The sequence below is a fragment of the Myxocyprinus asiaticus genome, chromosome 44 (assembly GCF_019703515.2).
Source record: "Myxocyprinus asiaticus isolate MX2 ecotype Aquarium Trade chromosome 44, UBuf_Myxa_2, whole genome shotgun sequence".
In the NCBI taxonomy this organism is placed as follows: Eukaryota; Metazoa; Chordata; class Actinopteri; order Cypriniformes; family Catostomidae; genus Myxocyprinus; species Myxocyprinus asiaticus.
The window spans coordinates 26,989,829-27,013,806 of NC_059387.1; the positions used below are offsets into that span (position 1 = coordinate 26,989,829).

The following is a 23,978-nucleotide window of genomic DNA, read 5'->3' on the forward strand; positions in this document are numbered from 1 at the left end:
TGACCGTATTACCACCTCGGGCATTATTTTCAACAATTCAACATGCCGAAGTCAATTATTCCAATAATGCCATGGTTACCACACCTAAAGACATTGTTCAGGGTTTTATCTCTAGACATTTACTGGTTTTCGTCCCTAAAACGCTCTTGTGAGTGAAACTACTTTCTTCCGCCACAGATTCAGCGTCTTTAATACAGCTCAAGCCTTCGTTGCCAATTTGAAAACGTCACGTTAGAACTAGCAACGGAGGCTTGCGCTGCTTTACTGGAGCATTTACTGGAGTAATAATAATTCCTTACAATTATATAGTGCTTTTCTAGGCACACAAAGCACTTTACATAGTATAGGGGGAATCTCCTCAACCACCACCAGTGTGCAGTATCCACCTATATAATGCGACAGCAGCCATAGTGCGCCAGTACGCTCGCCACACACCAGCTATTGGTGGAGAGGAGAGTAGAGTGATGTAGCCAATTCAGGGATGGAGATTATTAGGGGGCCATGATAGATAAGGGCCTATGGGGGGAATCTGGCCAGGACACCGGGGTTATACCCCTACTCTTTACCAGAAGTGCCCTGGGATTTTTAATGACCACAGAGAGTAAGCCTCGGTTTAACGTCTCATCCGAAAGATGGTGCTATTTTAAGTATAGGGTCCCCATCACTATACTGGGGTATTAGGACCCACACAGACTGCAGGGTGAGCACCCCCTGCTGGCCTCTCTAATACAATTTCCAGCGGCAACCTTAGTTTTCCCCAGGAGGTCTCCCATCAAGGTACTGGTCAGGCTCAACCCTGCTTAGCTTTAGTGGTCAACCAGGCAAGAGCTGCAGGATGATATGGCTGCATTAAGTAATAAGAAGTAATAAGGTAGTGCGTTTGTGCATGTGTGTGTGATTTTGTATTTGAGGGATCGAAAGAGAGAAACTCAGAAAATGAGAGAGATCATTTCTGGGATTACCTTTTTTATTGCAGCTCTCGTCAGAAGTAACATCTCTTTAAAATCGCCAAGATGTATGTCACCATATTCCCGTTATAAACCTTAACAACTTTTTTTCATCCCCACTGAGATGCAGCAGTGCGCTGACATGACGACTCTGTTTTTCCCTAACAAGTATGTTTGGGCCTTAAGTGTGTGCGTTGCATGTATAATGGGTGTCCATGAGTGTGGGAGTGTGTGTGTGAGAGGGTGAGCACTATGGTTTTTCCCAGAGATATTTTAGATAATATAGAAACTGTTGTATTGATCAAGTGTATCTAGATTTGATACAGCTCAAGCCTTCGTTACTAATTCAAAAACGTAATTTTAGAACTAGCAATGAAGGATGCGCTGCTGTTCTCTCTCTCTCTGTGTGTGTGTGTGTGTGTGTGTGTGTGTGTGTGTACATGTTTATACTGCATTGTGGGGACCAAATGTCCCCACAAGGATAGTAAAACCTGAGATCACCTACATTGTGGGGACCAGCCAGTGGTCCCCACGAGGGAAATGGCTTATTAAACATACTAAACAATATTTTTTTGAAAATGTAAAAATGCAAAAAGGTTTCTATGAGGGTTAGGTTTAGGTGTAGGGTTAGGGTTAGGGGATAGAAATTATCGTTAGATCTGAATAAAATCCAAAAAATGCATGGAAGTCTATGGAGAGTCCCCACAATGATATAAAAACATAGTGTGTGTGTGTGTGTGTGTGTGTGTGTGTGTGTGTGTGTGTGTGTGTGTGTGTGTGTGTGGGTGGGTGGGTGGGTGCGTCCAGGTATTCCCTACCTTGTGGGGACCACAAGGATAGTAAAACCTGAAATTTTTTATGTTGTAGGGACAATCAGTCAGTGCCCATGAGGAAAACAGCTTATAAATCACACTAAATTATGTTTTTTGCAGAAAATGTAGAAAGTTTTCTGTGAGGGTTAGGTTTAGGGGTAGGGTTAGGGAATAGAATATAAAGTTTGTACAGTATAAAAACCATTATGTCTATCATAAAACATGAAAACCCAGCATACATGTTAGAATGTCCGTCAACCAATCAGAATCAAGCATTCAACAGACCCGTGGTATAAGTATAATTAATCAACAAAAATGAGATATATTGATTCTTAACAACCAGGTGGTGTTATTTGGTTTTGCAAGTGCTGCTTTGCTTTTGAGTATACACATCTTCCAGACTGTTTGTCAATTCCAAAAATAAATATATATTTAACTTAACCAATAAATAAAGACAAATCAAACTGCAGTGTAGTTAATTTATTTATTTAAAAAAAAAAAAAAAAATGTCTTCGTCTGAGAGTGCTCTCTTGTTCTCTGTTTATAATCACTATCGTGGATATACGTATTATTGAATTTATTTATTTATTTATTTTTATTTTTATTTATTTTTTTGGTATCGTTTCTCTCTTTATGAGATGGCAATAACCAAGTGGGGAGGGGGAATATTAATTTTCTATCTTCATTTTCTATACATGCAAAATTTGGTATAAACATTTATTTAAAAATAAAGAAAAAATATTTATAAAAAAATTAATAAATCCATAATATCATTTTAAATTCTATAAAAAACAGAGATTGCATTAAACATTTGCAAGTCTATTTATCTATCGATAAAAACAGATACAGTTGTATCAAGTTGACACAGTTTGGCTCTCAGAAATGTATGATGCAACAGCGCCGTCTACCGAGGAAACTTTAAAGTTATACTGGACTGTGTAAAAAACTTACCTGAAATTAATCCTATTTGCTAGTCTGTGCATTACAAAGCGTTACGAGTGTTTTTTAAACGAATGGGGAGAGAATTTTGCGTATTTCAAATCTGTTTAATAAAGTCACAATGGTCACTTTCACAGGGGCAAACATATTTAATATTATGCTAAATATAGGAAAACAGGAACAACGTATGCAGGGTTTTGACATTTATTTTGTTGGTAGACAGATAAAGGCATCTGATGGCCATTTTTTTTTTATTTATTTTTTTATCAAAGTTAAATGCATTAAAGGGGTCATGTCATGAGGAATCAAATTTTCCTTGATATTTTGACATATATAAGAGGTAATTCTATTATAAAATCATACAGTAAATTCCAGAACTCAAAACTTAATCCCCAATGAAATAAAAGCATTTATTGCCAAGCTGCCAAAACGCCCCATTCTCTTCTTCCGTGACTTCCTTATGTCACTTGGGGTACTCATTAATTCAAGATGGCCTCTACAGCAGCAACATCAGCGCCTGTTTTAAAATCATCGAACCCATGGCCCCGCCCACTTGTGCTCACTTGGCTCATAAACAGAGACAGAGAGAAGGACAAAAGGTTTACTGTCTGTGGCCTAACTACTCCAGAACACGAAAGGGACTATTGGACAACTGGACTATTTAGAATTATTTTTGTATAAAAACATGTACTACACAGACTTCTTTGACTGTTGTGATCTCCCTGGCACGCTTTTAAAAGACGCAGTGTCAAGTTTTAACTCAGATACAGCTTTCAGCTGCTGTGGCTCTTGTTGTTTTGTTGCTTAAATTGCTCAACAAACTGTTCTTTCGCCTATCATTTTTAATTGTTGGTGTATGTAAACACGCACTAGATGGACGTCTTTGACTGTTTTGATTTATTTCCGACGATGTGAACCCCCGGTGCAGGATGATAAACTGGATGTGTGCGTCTTGTGAAGCAGTCATAAAACGAATCTTTGCCAAAGAATTGTCACTGAAGGATATGGGGCAGTTAAAAACACTGTTGGACCCAATCAAAAACGTAAGTAAACAGTTCCATTTATTAATATTTCCAATGTCATAATTGTTTATGATGCTGACATGCTGTCTACACCAGGCGGGCGTTGAGGAGACGCAACGGCTTGAGGCTGTCTACACCTGGCACATCGACACAAACTTTCTGAAAGGTTTCTTTGTGTTGTTGGTAGTAGTAGCGCCAGCGCAGAATGAAACAGGACACCTTTTTGTTTACTGTTGGAGTGACGTGCTGCAACGGACACTTCCATGGTAGATAGCATCGTTGATTATAGTGTCTGGTGTAGACAGGGTGTGCGTGTTAACAGTTGTTCTTGAGATGAATAGTGTAATATATTCGGATACAATGTGTTGGATGTGTGTTATGTGTAAACTGTGCACTGTGCATTTTTAATGTTTTGGTGCTTGTTTATTCTCTTCTGATTAAGTTTCAAAAATGGCTGAATTTGAGGGGCTGCACGATGTTAGCCAGTCATAACAGGGGGTGTTTACACTGAAGTTTAAAGGAGGAGCTGAGGCTAAAATCAAGCTTTTCAGAAAGATGGTCAGAGACAGGGTGGAAAATGATCATGTATTACAAAATTATGACTGTTTGGTGAAAAAAAAAAAAAAAAAACTTTACTAACATTATCAGTGGACCTCAGGAAAGATAATGAAACTATAAAAAAAGAGCATTTTAATTGAAATTTGAAGATAAATTTAAAGGGGCCCTGACATGATCAATTTTCCTTGATATTTTAACATACAGTATAGGTCACTGTACAATAAAAACATACTGTAAGTTTCAAACTCAAAACTTCCTTACTGTCAAAAAGAGCATTTGTTAAAATGACTTGTCCTCTAATTCCTACACATTGTGATGTCACATTGTGGTAGACCTTTTTCATCTGACCACCTCCACAACAACACATCAAGGCCTACTTTACCCTATCACTTTTGTAGCCCCGCCCAGTGGCGGTAAGCAGTGAGATGGGAAGTTGAGAGCAGGTCAGTCAAGAGCAAAGAGCCAATCATAACAGTGGATGTTTACTGTCAAGTCTTAAAGGAGAAGCAGCACCAAAATGAAGCATTTCTGACAGAGGGTGAGAATGAGTGTGAAAAATTATCATGTTTTACAAATATATGTTTTTTGTGCAAAAATACTAATGTTAAAAATGAACCGATATATATATATATATATATATATATATAAAACATTGTGGTTGTTTAAAAAGCATAGAAATATGTGTCTTGATAGCTTGTTGCTTTATCTAGTTTTTTGTTTAAAAGAATGACACTTTAGTGTAAATCTTAAAGTTAACCCTTTAGTGATAATCCATGTACAAAATATGGGAGCGAATATATAGTCATGTCACCTGGAGACTGTCACTATGATTTTAGACTCAAGATATTTTATTTCAGTAGAGAATTGGCCAGCCATTCTGTTGTCTTTTGACCAATATAGCCTATATCGGCCAGGCCGATGCATCATCCGCGTCGTTGTATGGACTACACTCTTAAAAAAGGAAAACATAGACAATAAATTTAAGCAATCTAAAGACTTCATCAGCCAAATAACAAAGGGCAATGCTTATATGGCACTTCCGCAATTAATTGATGATAGGGTTGCCACCCGTCCCGTAAAATACGGGATCGTCCCGTATTTAAAGATAAAATGATGCGTCCCGTATTGAAGCAATACTATATAATACAATTTGTCCTGTATTTACGCTGGTCAGATGGAATCACGGTGAAATCGTTCCAGATAGCCAATTTAACATTGATATAAGTTGGAAAATTTGCCTACAGTGGGTAAGGGACCGTCTGAAAAGTCCACACATTGTGCTAAAACGTGCTAATACTGTGGAGGGTGTTGTAAGGGACCACTGAAAAGTCCACAAATGGTGGTAAAACTGTGGAGTTTTTTTCTATAGAAATGTTCAATAAGATCAAACAATGTATGAATACAATCATAAAGACAAGTACAGGTGAAGGAAAAAAAGAAACAAATAAAATAAAAAATAAAAATGTATACATAAGATAAAGAAGACAAATAATGGGAAAAATAAATAAATATATTTTTAACATATAAATGATGTATTTTTTTTTAAATAAGTCATGGGTCAGAAAAGTTCTCATTTTAGCATATCAGAAAGGATATACAGTTTTTATTAATGATGCATATTAACTCAACTGTGGAAGATGTGGTTAGGGGCCATGATCTCGTCCCTTCTTTTCTTAAAAAAAAAAAAGGAAAAATCAAAGTTACAGTGAGGCATTTACAACGGAAGTGAATGGGGCCAATTTTGGAGGATTTTAAGGCAAAACAAAATGGATATAATTACGCAGATAATGTAAAAGATTTTATCACACTGAAATAATGTTAATCCTGTTTATAATTTACTGGCATACATCTAAATGTATTGTAGCATTTTAATTAAGTTGGATTATTTTAATATTTCTTATTTTAAATTAATTTTAAGTAATCTTGAGTCCCCCATGGAAGTGTGCTAAAGCCCCCTAGTGGGTCCCGGCTCCCTGGTTGAGAACCACTGTGTTACACCACAGGACATGTCAATTATCCAAATATAAATTCATGATAATGAAACAAATCTGTCTAGTACAGTACTTTCCGAAAATGATGAAAATGGCAGTGATTTTGAAGATGAGCACTTTATAAAGTATTGGAAGAACTCACACAAGTCCATTACAGCACCCTGTTTTTCTACTGTCTGCAGTGCTGTAGAGAAACATTTTAAGTGTGCCCCATCCACCGTGGCTGAAGCAATCAATGCACGCATTTTCTTTGAGACGGTCTTGTGCAGTGAAAGCCCAGAAAACTGCCAGGGTGGCATTTGGAGAAATTCTGCTCAACCGTGATTCCAGTGAGGACGATGAACCAACACCTGCAAATGCCTGCACACCAACAAAGCAACAGCTTCCACTGACAAATTTGTAGTAGGTTCAATGATGAAACTGATGTTTTGCTGTAGGAGTTTCAGTTTCACTGAACCTGGCTTTATGCGATCAGAAAGCGACAAAAAAAGAGTGCAGAGTTGTGCTGAAGCGCATGAATGGTGCTTGCCCGAGAGGTTTCGTGCAGGGCACGATGGGTGGACGGGTGTGCAAGTAAGAGCTTATAAATGGTGAGTTTGACATTGTCAGATCAAGAGATTAATTGTGTCCAATTAGGGCTAGAAGATGTTTTTTATTTTTTTATTTTTTAGCTATTATCTATTATTATTATTATTATTATTCATTTATCCTTTTCTATTTTGCTCTGAAATGGTTTAAAAGGGAGATATTTTTTTTTTGTAAAGTCTATTTAAAAGAATTAAAGTGTTTGAGTAAAACTTGCCCACAAGCCAGCATAATAACATTAAGCCTTACCCTTGAGTCAGTCTTATTGGACATTTTCTAATTTTTTTGAATTGATTAATTAAAACTGACAGTTTGAATTGATTCACTGAAACACTATATTTTTCCTATACTGAAGTTTAAATCGTTGTTTTTAACTATTTGTTTAGAAGTTTTTTGTTTTGTAATATATGTCCAGTGCATCCATTGATAAGGGAGATCATATTATCATGTTAATAATTCAAGAATTGTATTTCTTATGTTAACGCAGTCAAGCAGGTTGGTGGGGCATTCAGACTGTATTATAAACTATGCAAAACATGTTTTAAGAGCATAAAAGCACTCATTTCATTTTTCTTTGAATTAATCTAGGATTTACAAGGCCAACCAGAAGAGATGGTACAGTAGAGAAGAAAAGATCTGTTGACACTAATTTTTATTTTTTATTTTTGTTAATGTTAATGTTGTTTGTAATACAGTTATCAGAGTTCTGTAAGCAGTTCTAGAGTTCTAATTTATATTGCTGTAAGCACAGAAGTTAACAAACAACATCTGAATTTTAATTAAAATTGAAAAATTTATTTGCCATACAAACATTTATGGCTCCTTTTTCAGATGTATAAATGGCCCCAAACACTCTTACAGTATAAATGATTAAAGAGTAAGTGTGGATCGATGTGTGTTTTATTCTGTAATATAGTGTATATTATAGAAATACTCAAACCAGCCCATCTGGCACCAACAATCATGCCACACTCCAAATTTCAATAATCCAAACATTTTCCGCATTCTGATGGTTTATGTGAACATTAACTGAATCTCCTGACCTGTATCTGCAGATTTTATGCACTGCTGCCACATGATTGGCTGATTAGATTATTTCATGGATGATTGTTGGTGCCAGATGGGCTGGTTTGAGTATTTCTGTAACTGCTGATCTCCTTGTATTTTCACACACAACAGTCTCTAGAATTTACTCAGAATGGTGGCAAAAACAAAAAACATCCAGTGAGTGGCAGTTCTGCGGATGGAAATATCTTGTTGATGAGAGAGGTCAACAGAGAATGGCCAGACTGGTTCAAACTGAAAGTCTACAGTAATTCAGATAACTGCCCTGTACAATTGGTGAGAAGAATAGCATCTCATCTCAGATGCGGGTTGACGCTGTTTTGGCGACATGAGGGGGACCTACACAATATTAGGCAGATGGTTTTAATGTTGTGGCTGATTGGTATATACAGTACATGTGTGAAATGTTAAAGTTTAAAAATAAGCCTTTTCATTTCAGAATAAACAGCAAATTGAAATGCCGTTTTTGTGGTACCGAAAATATAGCACGCCTGGACAGACATTTAGCTTTCTTCCACAAACACTGGGTAAGTGGTCTTATAGCATTTTGTGTTCTCACATAACAACAACAGTTTGTAGAACTAGTTTTGTGGTATTTGCTCTGTTTTTTAGATTGCGGACAGGCGGATAGAATTAAAACGTGCTAAACAGAAAAGGGCTCTGAAACTCCTCGTGGAACTCTGGGCCTCTGGTCCAAATCCTCCTATGGTAACAAGCCTGGATGTGCCTCCGAATCACTCAACAGAAGATAATCCAGAAGTCCTCCAGAATGTTCTAGCAGCCCCTGCAAAAAAGCTTGCAAAGTCTAAATGTTCACAGTGCACACACAAGAATAGCCAGTTACGGCAACAAATGGCGGTTAACAAAGCCTTGAGTGATAGAATTTGTGCGGTGGCCAGATGGGCAATACTGTGGCAGAGATATGAAAGGGCGACTCTAGCTTCTTTAGTGTCAAAGACTGGTGAGCATTTTAAATGTGTGAGCTGTTCACAAATGTTTTAGGTTAACTGTTTAATACATGTTGATATGTGGGGAAAATGTCATTGTATATTTAACATTGCTTTTGTTTTTGTCAAAGAATCTTTCTTTCAGAGTTATTTGCCAAGGCTGGCTGGTGTACGTCACACATCAAAGCAAACCGCAGATGCACAGCAGCGGATGAACACTGTGAGATGGTTCATTATAGATAGCTGTCACGGTCAAATCCCTACTCGGGATCTTAAAGAGGTCCTCACTGAGGAAAATATAGTAGGTATTCAATATGAGCAATTGAATATGAGCTATTTTTTCAAATATCATCACGGCCACAGGCCGAGTGCAGCTGGAAATCGCAGCCATGCTGATATTCAGACCAACAGCATGACTGTGAGTCATGATATTGCGAGTGTGATATTGCTAGGCCTATTGTGATTATTAAATAATCGTCTGATCGCAATTATGTGAGAAAACCCACGATTATTGTGTACTTCAAATTCCAATCACATTTTAATGCCCAAATATGGGAACTTTAAGTGAATATATAAATGCCATCAACGGCACATTTCTGTGTCATTCAGTTGAACTCCAAGCATCACTGAACCACACCACGGACGTCAACAAAAGCAGTTCCTGTCTGGAAGAGCGTGTGAAGCACTTCTCAACCGCTCTGATACACGCGCCATCAGCAGAGGCGCCAAACTCCTGTAAAAATATAAACAAACAAATATAAACTTTGATAGTGATCACAAAGCACTCTGTTTTCGCTTTAATTTAACGATCATGTAATGGCAAATGTTCCTGGTGTGATGTGATAAAATGATGAAATGAAATTTCAAAGGTTATGAGAAATAAGGGTGTAACAAGGTTTAGATGGGCAAGGTGGAGGCGGGAACCGGACGAACCATCAAAATAATGTTTAATGAAAAATTAAAAAGACACAAACACAAATACACACACGGCAGCTGTGTGTGGCTCTCGCTCTCTTGAACTGCCGCATCCGGCTCGGCCTTATCCCTCTCCTCGGCCGATTAGCCTGATTGGGGCCCCACCCTCCTCTTCGTCACAAAGGGCTTGTGGGTTTAATCAAAGAGCATTAAAATAATGTGTGAAAGTGAAGGAATTAGGACAGAAGTATTTTACTGTTGCATAATATAATGTATTACTAATGTAGTACAAAAATTATATTTGATATTTTTTATAATAAAATAAATATATACGAGTTCCCAAAACAACAGTGTAAATGTAAAACTGACCAAAACTAAAGCTGACCAAAAAGATTGACATATTTTAAGTATTTTGAAATATTTTGATATTTAAAACATAATTTTTCATGTCATTCATACGTTTTTAAAACCTTTTTAAATCCAAAGCACACATGACAATTGCATGACAATTAATCGTGAAAGTCCTAAAATATACAATTAATCGTCATAGCCCTAAAACAGACAATTAATAGTCATAATCACAATTATTTGTTTGACAATTAATCATCAGCCAAATTGCATAATCGTGACAGCCCTAGATAATGCTTTTTCTAAAAACAGTTCAGAAAACAAGTAAATTATATTGACTAGCTTACATTTCAGACAAAAACTGGCCAGTTTTTAGCAAAAGCATAAAAGGGATAGTTCACCTAAAATTCACTCATGATTTAATCACCCTCCTGGCATCCCAGATTTGTATGACTTTCTTTCTTCTGCAGAACACAAATTTAAGATTTTTAGAAGAATATTTCAGCTCTGTAGGTCCTCACAATGCAAGTGACTGGGTGCCCAAATTTTGAAGATCCAAAATCCACATAAAGGAACTATAAAAGTAATCCATATGACTCCAGTGGTTAAATTCATGTGTTCAGACACGATATGATAGGTGTGGGTGAGAAGTATTTTTTTTTCTCATAAATTCTCCTTCCTGCCTAGCAGGGGGCGATATGCACAAAGAATGTGAATCACCAAAAACAGAAGAAGGAGAAAGTGAAAGTGAAGGAAAAAGGACTATTGATAAATATTGATCTGTTTCTCACCCACTCCTATCATATCACTTCAGAAGATATGGATTTAACCACTGGAGTCGTCTGAAATGCCCTTATGTGGATTTTGGAGCTTCATAATGTTGGCACCCATTCACTTGCATTGTATTGACCTACAGAGCTGAATTATTCTTCCAAAAATCTTTGTTTGTGTTCTGCAGAAGAAAGTCATACACATCTGGGATGGCATAAGGGTGAGTAAATTGAGAATTTTCATTTTTGGGTGAACTATCCCTTTAAGCACAACTCTACTCTCTGCATTGCACTCATAGTCTGATTTCGAAGTAGTGGTGTTTCATTTGTGAATTAATCTTTTCAGTCAATCAAAATTCGGAACAGCAACTAACTGTTGTATAATACTGTATAACAGTTGTGTCAAACCCCACTCCTGGAGGGCCTCTGTGTAGATGATCATATTTTAACTCTTCTCAATTGTTCTGACATCTTGACTTATTTACAGTTCACCTGAGGAAAAGAAATTAAAGGAATAGTTCACCCCAAAATAGAAACTTTGTCATTAATTACTCACCTCCACATTGTTCCAAACCTGTATGCATGTGACTTTCTTTATTGCATGGAACATGATTTATGATTTAGTATCGTCGTATTGTGCTCCTTGAAACAACCACATGTCTTTTTCCAGAGCAGCCTGTATTTCTCCTGAGGTTACCTGTGGGTTTTTCTTTGTATCCCGAACAATTCTTCTGGCAGTTGTGGCTGAAATCTTTCTTGGTCTACCTGACCTTGGCTTGGTATCAAGAGATCCCCAAATTTTCCACTTCTTAATAAGTGATTGAACAGTACTGACTGACATTTTCAAGGCTTTGGATATCTTTTTATATCCTTTTCCATCTTTATAAAGTTCTACCTTGTTACGCAGGTCTTTTGACAGTTCTTTTCTGCACCTCATGGCTCAGTATTTAGCCTGCTCAGTGCATCCACGTGAGAGCTAACAAACTCATTGACTATTTATACACAGACACTAATTGCAATTTAAAAAGCCACAAGTGTGGGAAATTAACCTTTAATTGCCATTTAAACCTGTGTGTGTCACCTTGTGTGTCTGTAACAAAGCCAAACATTCAAGGGTATGTAAACTTTTGATCAGGTCCATTTGGGTGATTTCTGTTATCATTATGATTTAAAAAGGAGCCAAACAACTATGTGATAATAAATGGCTTCATATGATCACTATCCTTAAATAAAATAATTTTTTTTTTTGCATGATCAGGCATATTTTCAAAATCAATGCCAAAATTTCACAATTTCTGCCAGGGTATGCAAACTTTTGAGCACAACTGAATGTGTTTTTATTTCAGGTTTCTCAGAGGTATGACAGTCAAATTTTAAATTAGCTGCTATAAAATCCAAACTGGAGGACTTGAACCACTTTTTAAAGTGGATGAAGGCTGCAATGCCAGAGTGGGTGCACAGATCACAAAAATTGCTGAAAAAGGCCATTGTGATGAAAAACGAAAAGGAAGTGAGACGTGACATTACAACCCACCAGACGGATATCAGTAGTGAGTTCAGTAAGAGCATAGTACATTGCAGTTTGTACAGCATTATACAGGATCTAATCCATGTGTTGAAGAAAACTGTAAATGTGTAGTTGATAACATGCCTATGGACTTTTTATTGTTAACTTAAATGTTTTAGGTTGAAATGTATGTGTTGTAGGGAAAGTGTATTACTGGTAACCACTTATTTTTTTTTATTTATTTTTTTTTTTTTTAAAAAAGCACCTTTTCACTTTTATTAGTTCATTTTAAATGGTCCTGCATTGTGACAAAGTTTTCTAAAATAACTATTTTATGTAGTCTTATTAATTACTATAAGGTCATAAAGCCTGCATGCATAATATGTATATTATAAAATATACAGCATGTATTATGCATATTTTAAAAGAAAAATATATATATATATATTTAAATAGAAATGCTGTTTAAAATAGTTTCTGATGCAGTCTAGCATGTCACACTGCAGGACATGTCAACTAACCACATTTAAATTAAAGGTATAGTTCACCAAAAATGAAGAGTGTTCGTTTACTCACCCTCCTTGTGTGGAACACAAAAGGAGATGTTAGGCAGAATGTTTAAGCTGCTCTGTCCCTGGTCACTATTCACATTCCTTGTCATTCTTTTTAATATGTAAAAATGAATGGTGACCAGGGACAGAGCAGCTTGGACATTCTACTAGATAATTATTTTGTGTTCCACATGGATTTGGAAAAACATGAGAGTGAATAAATGAAGACAGTATTTTCATTTCTGGGTGTACTTTCACTTTAATGGTTATCTAGCAAATCTCTTTTATTTTCAGAAAATAGCACAAATCTCACTGCTTCTGATCTGAATGTCCATGAGCACTTTATTAAGCACTGGAAGAAATTTTGTCAGTCTGCTCCAGCACCCAGTTTATCTGCCATCCGCAGCTCTGTAGAGAAGCACTTTAAGGAGACCTGTTCCACAAAGGACGAAGCATGGATGGCACATATTATGATTGAGATGGACTTGTGCAGTGGAGCCGGGGGAAAGTGCAGAGCTGACCCAATGAGAAGTCTTAATAAACCATCCAGTGAGGATGATGAACCAACACCTCCAAACATTTGCACATCAACAAGCAAACAGCTGCACACTGACAAATTTGTGGTAGGTTTGATGATGTAATTGATGTTTTGCTGTAGAAGATTCAGTTTCACTGAATTTGGTTTTATGTGATCAGAAGGTGACACAAAAAGAGTGCAGAGTTGTGTTGAACAGTGTGGACGGTGTTTGGCCCTGAGAAGTTTCATGCAGGACTGGGTTAGGTGGGTAGACAGGTGTGTAAGTAGGAGCTTAGCCAGAGTTTAACACTGTTAGATCAAGATATTAAATGGCAGTCTCTTATGGTGTCCAATTAGGGCTGGGCGATACATGGCGATATAGCTAAAAAAATCTCAATTTTTTTAGCCACATGACGATATGTAAGGGAAGCAACGACCGGTTAACATTAAGTAAAATATTTCATCCTTTATATATTGTTCTTTGTGAGTGTTTGTGTAGCGTAAAACTTGATTTTGGTAGGTTTGGTATGAGTCTTACGGATTACTTTTATACTGCCTTTATGTGCTTTATAAGACAATTGCATGACAATTAATCGTGAAAGTCCTAAAATATACAATTAATCGTCATAGCCCTAAAACAGACAATTAATAGTCATAATCACAATTATTTGTTTGACAAGTAATCATCAGCCAAACTGCATAATCGTGACAGCCCTAGATAATGCTTTTTTTAACAACAGTTCAGAAAACAAGTAAATTATATTAAATAGCGTACATTTCAGACAAAAACTGGCCAGTTTTTAGCAAAAGCATAAAAGGGATAGTTCACCTAAAATTCACTCATGATTTAATCACCCTCCTGGCATCCCAGATTTGTATGACTTTCTTTCTTCTGCACAACACAAATTAAGATTTTTAGAAGAATATTTCAGCTCTGTAGGTCCATGCAATGCAAGTGACTGGGTGCCCAAATTTTGAAGATCCAAAATCCACGTAAAGGAACTATAAAAGTAATCCATATGACTCCAGTGGTTAAATTCATGTGTTCAGACACGATATGATAGGTGTGGGTGAGAAACAGATCAATATTGAAGTAATTGTTTTTCTCATAAATTCTCCTTCCTGCCTAGCAGGGGGCGATATGCACAAAGAATGTGAATCACCAAAAACAGAAGAAGGAGAAAGTGAAAGTGAAGGAAAAAGGACATAAATATTGATCTGTTTCTCACCCACTCCTATTATATCGCTTCAGAAGATATGGATTTAACCACTGGAGTCGTCTGAAATGCCCTTATGTGGATTTTGGAGCTCCAAAATTTTGGCACCCATTCACTTGCATTGTATGGACCTACAGAGCTGAAATATTCTTCCAAAAATCTTTCATTTGTGTTCTGCAGAAGAAATAAAGTCATACACATCTGGGATGGCATAAGGGTGAGTAAATGATGAGAGAATTTTCATTTGTGGGTGAACTATTACTTTAATACACTTTTTGAATTGATTCATTGAAACTGACAATGTGAACTGATCCATGGACACAATAATGCGTTCTTTTTTTTTTTTTTTTTTTTTTTTTTACAGAAGTTTAAATCTGGGTTTTCTTCTGCAAATGTTTGAAATTAGTTTAATTCACCCATTATTATGTCTGAAGCATCCATTGAGTGAGGGAAGTTAATTATATTTTGTTCTTCATAATTCAAGGATTAAACGGTGTAGCAAGTTTTCACATTGACGAGGACGAGTTGCCAAATTTGTGGATGGTTACTCAGGTGGGTGGGATGCTCAGTCTGTTTTATAAACATTGCAAAACATATATTTTAAGAGCAGAAAACCACTAATGTTTCATTTTTCTTCAAATAAATCTAGGGTTTACAGGGCCCACTTGAAGAGTTGGGACAGCAGAAGACAAGAAAAGATCTTTGTTGACTTCACTTTGTTGTCAGTGGTTTTGTTGATGTAAATAGTTATCAGAGTTCTGTAAGCATAGTTCTAAGAGATAAATTGCTGCAAGCACACTGGAAATTTATCTTCCAAAAATACGATTTCTTTTAAAGGGATAGTTCACCCATAAATTAAAATTATGTCATTATGTATACTCACTCACATGGAGCAAAAAAGATGTTAGGTAGAATGTTAACCTCAGTCCCTATTTACTGTACTTTTATTGCATTTCTTTTTTTTTTTTTCCTCCATAAAATGAAAGTGAATGGAGACTAAGGCTAACATTCTGCCTAGCATGGCCTTTTGTGTTCCACAGAAGAAAGAAAGTGATATGGGTTTGGAATAACATGAGGATGAGTAAATTGACAAAATGTTCATTTTTGGGTGATGTATGCCTTTAAGCATTGTCAAAACTGTTTCTTAACTCTCAAAAAGTTATTGCTTTACAATGCTTGGCAAAACATGACTTGTCGGTCTGTATCTTGCACAAACTGCATCCAAGAGGGAATCTTATAGCAGGGATATCACCTCCCCCAAAATATGTGCATATATTTACCTGCTCAAACACACAAACACATACACTTGTGTCCTTGACGGGGTTATGGCTAAGTCTCTTTCTGTCCCGCATGATAAATATGCACAGGAGGACCAACTCCTGAATTTTAATCCATTCTGCCTGATTCTTCTTCTCGATTCGACTTGAAAAGGCACAGTACCGATGCCTGTGGACCCCAAAACTGTCTGTCTGAATATGATGGATGAAGTCAAGTTGATGTGCCGTCACATGTCTGTACCACTCTGCAGATTAATAAGGACAAGATTCTGACAGCTTCTGTTTATTGTTGCAGCAATGTTTATTTAATTTATTATTTAAGCCATTGTTTTATAATTTAAGCCACAATCTTTCTTTTAATTGCTGTCTTGGTATCAAAACAGTTTTGTGTTCTTTATTGTTATTTTCATACAAACATATATTCAGTAAACAGATAATAATAGTAGCAGGCAAAGGAATGGGAATGTATGGCAATTTGTGATTTCCTTGGGCTGATAGTTTGAATGGAAGTTACCATGGGCCAGTAAAATGTTGCTTTGCCATACAAACATTTAGAGCCCCCTTTCAAATATAGAAATGGACCCAAACAGACCTTTTTTTTTTTTTTTATCCCAAAATGTGAGGTTTTGAATTAAAACAGTGACTGCCCACTAGAGGGCAGTGGATGGATGTCAAACAAATGGGGCAATGCTGTCTTGAAGTTTAGGCCTACTGTACATTTTGTATTCTGCTACAATGTGCAAAAAAATAATGCACAAAGTAAAATAATTCAAAACAAAACATTTTAATGGTCTTGTCTTATTTACTGTGATATGATATATTGTGAGTATATTTGATGAGACTCATTTATTCTTATAGTTGGATAGCCTAATTGCCAGTCATCTTAATTAGGATTTAATTGCTGCCTATTTGATTCTTGTTTCTTTTGTTCTTTCCATATTTATTTGTGGATGCAAAGCTTATAATATGATCTCAGCCACTTGCATGACAGCAGATATATTTCCTGTTTTCTCGTAGATTTTTATTACTGTGGACAGAATCTTTTTTTATTTTATTTTTTTATGGAATTGGCTTTAAACTAGATGTTAATAGAAAGAAAGCAGCTGATCATTCATCAAGGTCAAGCAGGTTACTAACTGTAACTACAAGGCATTTAGAGTAATTTTGTGGTTGAGTACTGTTAACACATAAAGAGGGAAAAAAAACAGGTAATCGATTACTTGAAATGTAGAATTTAAAGGAATAGTTCACCTAAAAATGAAAATTCTCTCATCATTTACTCACCCTCATGCCATCCCAGTTGTGTTTGACTTTCTTTCTTCTGTAGAACACAAATATTTTTAGAAGAATATTTCAGCTCTGATGGTTCTCATAATGCAAGTCAATGGGTACTAAAAGTCTGAAGCTCCAAAAGCATATAAAGGCAGTATAAAATTAATCAATAAGACTCCAGTGGTTAAATCCATATCTTCTGGTACAATTTGATAAGGTGAGAAACAGATCAATATTTAAGCGCATTTAAATATTGATCTGTTTCTCACCCACACTTATTAAACTTATATCACACCATGGTTGTGGTTTCACAAACAGAGTTCACTTTCCAAACTCATGCCATTGGCTGCCATGTCAGGCTATATAGCCTAATATTTTTGTTTGTTTGTTTGTTTGTATGTTTGTTTTTTACAAATGTCACCATTATAGACATTTTTAAAGTAAGCTTCAATATCCTTCAAACCTGTTTTGCATATGAAAATATAAGCAGATTAAAAAATGACAAAGCAAACATTGCACTCACACATAGAATCATACATCCCAAGTCTTCTGAAGTGATATGATTACTTCAAATAATGACAGATTTTTAGGTGAACTATTCCTTTAAGAATGCCATGTATCCACAGCACCAAACCAATGCACTGAGCTGTAATGGCAAGATTTACGGTAGGTAAGGGAAGCAGTTTCGTTGTTGCCCACAAAAAAGGTACAAAGGAAAATCAAACTGTGTTTTAATAGTCGAATACTTAGAGCTGAACTAGTAGTCGATTACTTGTGCACATCCCTTATTTAAAGACATCCAAAGAAAGTCCATTCAATTAACAGAAGTGTATGCACCACATAAACTGTCAGATTTTCTACTTGAAACATCAGATATTAAAGATGAAGTGCGTAATTTCTGCACCAGAGTGCTATGGAATAAAATTTTAAAAGTAATGATTGAGAACATTTACACACTTAGCTTATCTTGCTTACACTGAATATGTTTAATAAGCTGACAACAAATAAGATCATGTAAACACCTTAAATCATTTTAATTTAAATCACCTTAAATCATACCTCATCTATTTATCAAGGTCATAAACCGTTAAAGCAAAAACTGATTGGCACACATACATTTTTGCCCATTACTTCAATTTAACGTTGCACGTAAACACCACTACCGGCATTCTTACCAGTTTATCCAATGCCTGTTACGTTACTGGATTTATGACAAAAGCAGAGATTAACCCACTGATTTCAAATCTCATGTAAACAGTTTTCTTACGTTGTCCGATTTTTGAAATAAGCTGATTTTTGATGGTTACCAGCGTATTGGTGTGCATGTACAGTAAACACTTTCATTGTTTTCAAAATCCTTTACTCCATTGTATGACAATTGGTCCCTTCCCAAACTCACACCATTGGTTGCTAAATCAGGCTGTTTTTAATGCTCAAACAAAGTATTTTTTGATAGTGCTACAGATTCGCAGTGTTTACACTTTTCTGGAAAATCTGTGTATAAATGGATTAATTATAGTTGTCTCAGCATAATAAAATGGGATTGGACAAAGTGTTCTAACACTGAAAAAATGTACACACTTCAGCTTAAATCCTGTTGCTGGAGTTCTGTCTGCTGTGACAGCAGGTTGTGGAAGTGCATCGGCAGCCTTTCTAAACATTTTGTGAGCCCTGTGTCCTCACAGATTCCTACTTCCTCCATGTCTTGTACTCCATTCATACACTACACATTCCTTTCCAGCTTTCAACTTGGTGTTGACAGGATCACCATTGTTTTTGCCCTCCCTGGAGCTCCCGGCTCACTTCAAGGAGAAATATGTCTGTTGGTGACCTAGTAAAACTAACAGCCGGCCAGCCTTGTGCTCATTGTGTCATAGTGGCAGAGAGGGGCCCACAGCTACTTCAGCCAAACACACAAACACGCTCATTAGACAAAGCAGTAATTCTCATTGTACACCAAGTGTGTTCGTCTTTGTCTTCAGCGACTCTGTTACTGCTGGTATTCACTCATTGTTTTACAAAGACAATGTTAGATGAAACAGTCACTCAAATGAAGAAAAAAGAACACAAAGACAAGACTACTATCCATTCTGGCCCAAATAAGCACACATAGCTGTCTATGAGATGTGTGTTGCAAAGTATAAAAATTCAGTTTGAGAGGCTTGACTTTCATGTCAAAAGTTTCGGTCCAAAGCCCAGAAAGACAGACCCAGTGGAGGAAAGAAAGAGGTGAGTGATGTGTGTCAGGGATCTTGAAAATGAGAGAATGCAGAACAGCCAAAAGAGAGAAGACAGGGGATAGGAGTTATTTAATTTAAACATGAAAAAAATGGATTTGCTAATTGTTTTGGTCAAGTGTATCATTTAGGCTTCTATAATTTTCCTCTAAAACTTATAATGCATGATTTGGACAAACTAATGTGTCACCTAAAATGACAAATAAACAGTATAAAACCGTAAGGATAGTTCATCAGATATCAGAGATCTACTTTTATTATAGTAAATTGTCTTTATTTACTACAAACCCACATGACTTTATTCTGTGCTATATACAGGTGCATCTCAATAAATTAGAATGTCGTGGAAAAGTTCATTTATTTCAGTAATTCAACTCAAATTGTGAAACTCGTGTATTAAATAAATTCAATGCACACAGACTTAAGTAGTTTAAGTCTTTGGTTCTTTTAATTGTGATGATTTTGGCTCACATTTAACAAAAACCCACCAATTCACTATCTCAAAAAATTTGAATATGGTGACATGCCAATCAGCTAATCAACTCAAAACACCTGCAAAGGTTTTCTGAGCCTTCAAAATGGTCTCTCAGTTTGGTTCACTAGGCTACACAATCATGGGGAAGACTGCTGATCTGACAGTTGTCCAGAAGACAATCATTGACACCCTTCACAAGGAGGGTAAGCCACAAACATTCATTGCCAAAGAAGCTGGCTGTTCACAGAGTGCTGTATCCAAGCATGTAAACAGAAAGTTGAGTGGAAGGAAAAAGTGTGGAAGAAAAAGATGCACAACCAACCGAGAGAACCGCAGCCTTATGAGGATTGTCAAGCAAAATCGATTCAAGAATTTGGGTGAACTTCACAAGGAATGGACTGAGGCTAGGGTCAAGGCATCAAGAGCCACCACACACAGACATGTCAAGGAATTTGGCTACAGTTGTCATATTCCTCTTGTTAAGCCACTCCTGAACCACAGACAACGTCAGAGGCGTCTTACCTGGGCTAAGGAGAAGAAGAACTGGACTGTTGCCCAGTGGTCCTAAGTCCTCTTTTCAGATGAGAGCAAGTTTTGTATTTCATTTGGAAACCAAGGTCCTAGAGTCTGGAGGAAGGGTGGAGAAGCTCATAACCCAAATTGCTTGAAGTCCAGTGTTAAGTTTCCACAGTCTGTGATGATTTGGGGTGCAATGTCATCTGCTGGTGTTGGTCCATTGTGTTTTTTGAAAACCAAAGTCACTGCACCCGTTTACCAAGAAATTTTGGAGCACTTCATGCTTCCTTCTGCTGACCAGCTTTTTAAAGATGCTGATTTCATTTTCCAGCAGGATTTGGCACCTGCCCACACTGCCAAAAGCACCAAAAGTTGGTTAAATGACCATGGTGTTGGTGTGCTTGACTGGCCAGCAAACTCACCAGACCTGAACCCCATAGAGAATCTATGGGGTATTGTCAAGAGGAAAATGAGAAACGAGACCAAAAAATGCAGATGAGCTGAAGGCCACTGTCAAAGAAACCTGGGCTTCCATACCACCTCAGCAGTGCCACAAACTGATCACCTCCATGCCACGCTAAATTGAGGCAGTAATTAAAGCAAAAGGAGCCCCTACCAAGTATTGAGTACATATACAGTAAATGAACATACTTTCCTGAAGGCCAACAATTCACTAAAAATGTTTTTTTTTATTGGTCTTATGATGTATTCTAATTTTTTGAGATAGTGAATTGGTGGGTTTTTGTTAAATGTGAGCCAAAATCATCACAATTAAAAGAACCAAAGACTTAAACTACTTCAGTCTGTGTGCACTGAATTTATTTAATACACGAGTTTCACAATTTGAGTTGAATTACTGAAATAAATGAACTTTTCCACGACATTCTAATTTATTGAGATGCACCTGTGTATATATATATATGTAATCTTCATGCAGGTCTTTTCCATACAACAACAATTCGTGGTGACCATGTCTGTTAAGCTCCAGCCAAAACAAAAAATGCACCATAAAAATAGTGCATACGACTTGCATGTTATTTTCAGAGTCTTCTGAAGCCATACTATAGCTTGGTGCGGAACTAAGCAAAATCTAAGATATTTTTGACTGATAATTTTCACCTCCAATGAGCTGTTAAATTAATAATTTGATATAAATTGATATTTGGTGTTTGTCATTTTTGGAGCTAAAGAATTGAAAAGACCTGTGTGAAGATTCTTTAAAATGCATGTATACTGTATAATTATATTGTTCCACAGAAGAAATAAAGTTATACATGTTTGAAACAACAACATATTGAGAATAACAAAATATTGAATTTTTATTTTTGGGTAAATTATTTCTATGCATCCCCTTAGACAGAATGTGTCTGCTATGATCTGGGATGTATCATGCTTTCCCCTTTCTCTGCTTATAAATCTAAAGCTGCTCTAAATTTTGCCATCATCATCAGGTCCATATCCCCCAGAAGTTAGAAGAACACGTTCAGTCACTAGCAATTACTAGAACTCTGAACATCTACCAGCTCACTGGTCTATGAAAAAAAAAAAAAAAAAAAACTATTGCACTAAAACTGATATAATTTAAAATTCTCCTTCTTCCCTGTATCTGGAATGTTTTATCTGCTGAGAGAGTAGATTCTGCACAAAGAACTCTGGGCTCAAGTTAATTTAACCTTCCTCTTCCCCCCGGGCATGGCCCTCGGAGTCTTGGTTCTCTTTCTCTTTGCCGTCTTGTAGTTTTGGGAGGGTGGAGGTTGTAAATCTGGCTATGGGGCTTTGGATGCTGTAGGAGGTTAATCTAATATCAGATGAGCAAAATCTCAAAGGTAAAGAGCATTATGTTTATACCCGGTGGCACAAGACAAACACACACACAGTTACTCCAACAAAATACCCATATGCACCAGACTACAGCTCATAATGCTCATCAACATTGTCAGAAGGATAATCAGAACATTCAACATCTACATCATCATTGTCAAGGTTACCTTCATCAATCAAATCCCCCTTGCTAACAAAAAAGGTTGGCTTTTAAACCTCACATCAGTAGCGGCCTCTTGCGGCTGTCGAAACGACAGATCCATACAGCTTTACTTTTTCTCTCTTGCTCTGTGTGTATTCTTTGTTTCGTAGGTAGCTTTTGCAATGTGACAGACACCCTTGAGAATCATACAGTGGAGTTGCTACTTTTTGAGAGTATATGCATGTGTGTTCTTGCATTTGAGATTCCAGTCTTATGATTTAGAGCACAGAAAGTTTGCTCACTCCATTGCATGCTGTTTAAGGCTGTTCACCAACATGATCACATGGGAAATTGGCATGTTGCTTCTGAAAGTTCATGTACCCTGAAATTGACCCCATTCAGCCAAATTACTGACAAGCGGCATCCCCCATCAGACATTTTTGCATCAATTCAAGCGTGAAAACACTTCCCTCTAGCGCTACTGAACCTTCAAGACACGGGTTCTGGTCCCATGGGAACCACAAAGTAAATGTGTTCACAAAAACAACGGTGTGCGTGTTTCAGAGAGGTTGCATTTTTTGCTCTAAAATTAATTTTTTACTCCACTGACATTTAGGTTTGGGTTAGGGGGTATAGTTAATCAAATATGCACTCCTGTTGACTGTATAACATCATTTACAACTAAAAACTACAACTTGCTTTTGGTACCACTCTGTAGATATTTCACCCAGATACTGGAGCTCATATGTGTCCATATGTTCCAACAACACTTTCAGCTTTGACCACTGAGGGCAGTGGTAAAATTTTTGGTAAGCAAGACTGATTTCGGCAGCAAAACTTTCAGACTACTGTTGCTGAATTCAAAGTGTGATAAGTCTGCATTCACACAGAATGCATTCTTGCATCCTGCCTGTGCTAGATTTTCATAGTTGGTCTATGGATACGTGCTAGATAGACATCTTTGACCATTTGGACGCATCTCGTGCCATGAATGTTGCACTTTTAAGTTGCTGTTTCAAGTTAAATGAAGATCAACTTTTAAAATCGTGTACTGATACCCCTGTGTTCAATTCCATTGAACGTGTCTTGTGTGAATGTCCCCTAACAGTTGTAAATAATTTACAAATAAGCACAATGGTATGACCATGTTGATTAGGACAAGGTACTATGAAAATATAGTTTTTGGATACATACTACATGTACACTTTCATGTAAGGGATGGTACAATTTGACTGCTTTAAATGGTAGACATGACTGTTCCTTTATGCTGAACATAGGCAAAACACCAGTGTCTCATGAAGACCCCCCTAGGTTAAACAGAAGGACGTACGCACGGCCCATGTTGATTGGTTAAACCAACGTTCCCCATGAGACATGGTTGCCAGCCTTTCAATGTTCTTGCTTTAAACACTCCCTGATATACAGCTGGCCTGTTAAAATTATTCCCTCGCTGCCTTCAATTTGGAGAACTGTAGAACGTGACAGACTCCGTGGCGGCACATTGGAGTTTCCAAGTCAGTGATGCAGACCGTGAAAGCTTTTCTCAG

The 23,978-nt window shown here is 36.9% G+C and overlaps 1 long non-coding RNA gene across 1 annotated transcript; it reads left to right on the forward strand.

Moving 5' to 3' along the window:
• The first annotated feature begins 8,305 nt into the window (after positions 1-8,305).
• Positions 8,306-16,669, forward strand: LOC127434148 (uncharacterized). Its single transcript, XR_007895988.1, has 5 exons — positions 8,306-8,446; positions 8,532-8,880; positions 8,998-9,167; positions 15,176-15,243; positions 15,341-16,669. It is a non-coding gene; the product is annotated as an uncharacterized LOC127434148 (long non-coding RNA).
• The last annotated feature ends 7,309 nt before the right edge of the window (positions 16,670-23,978 follow it).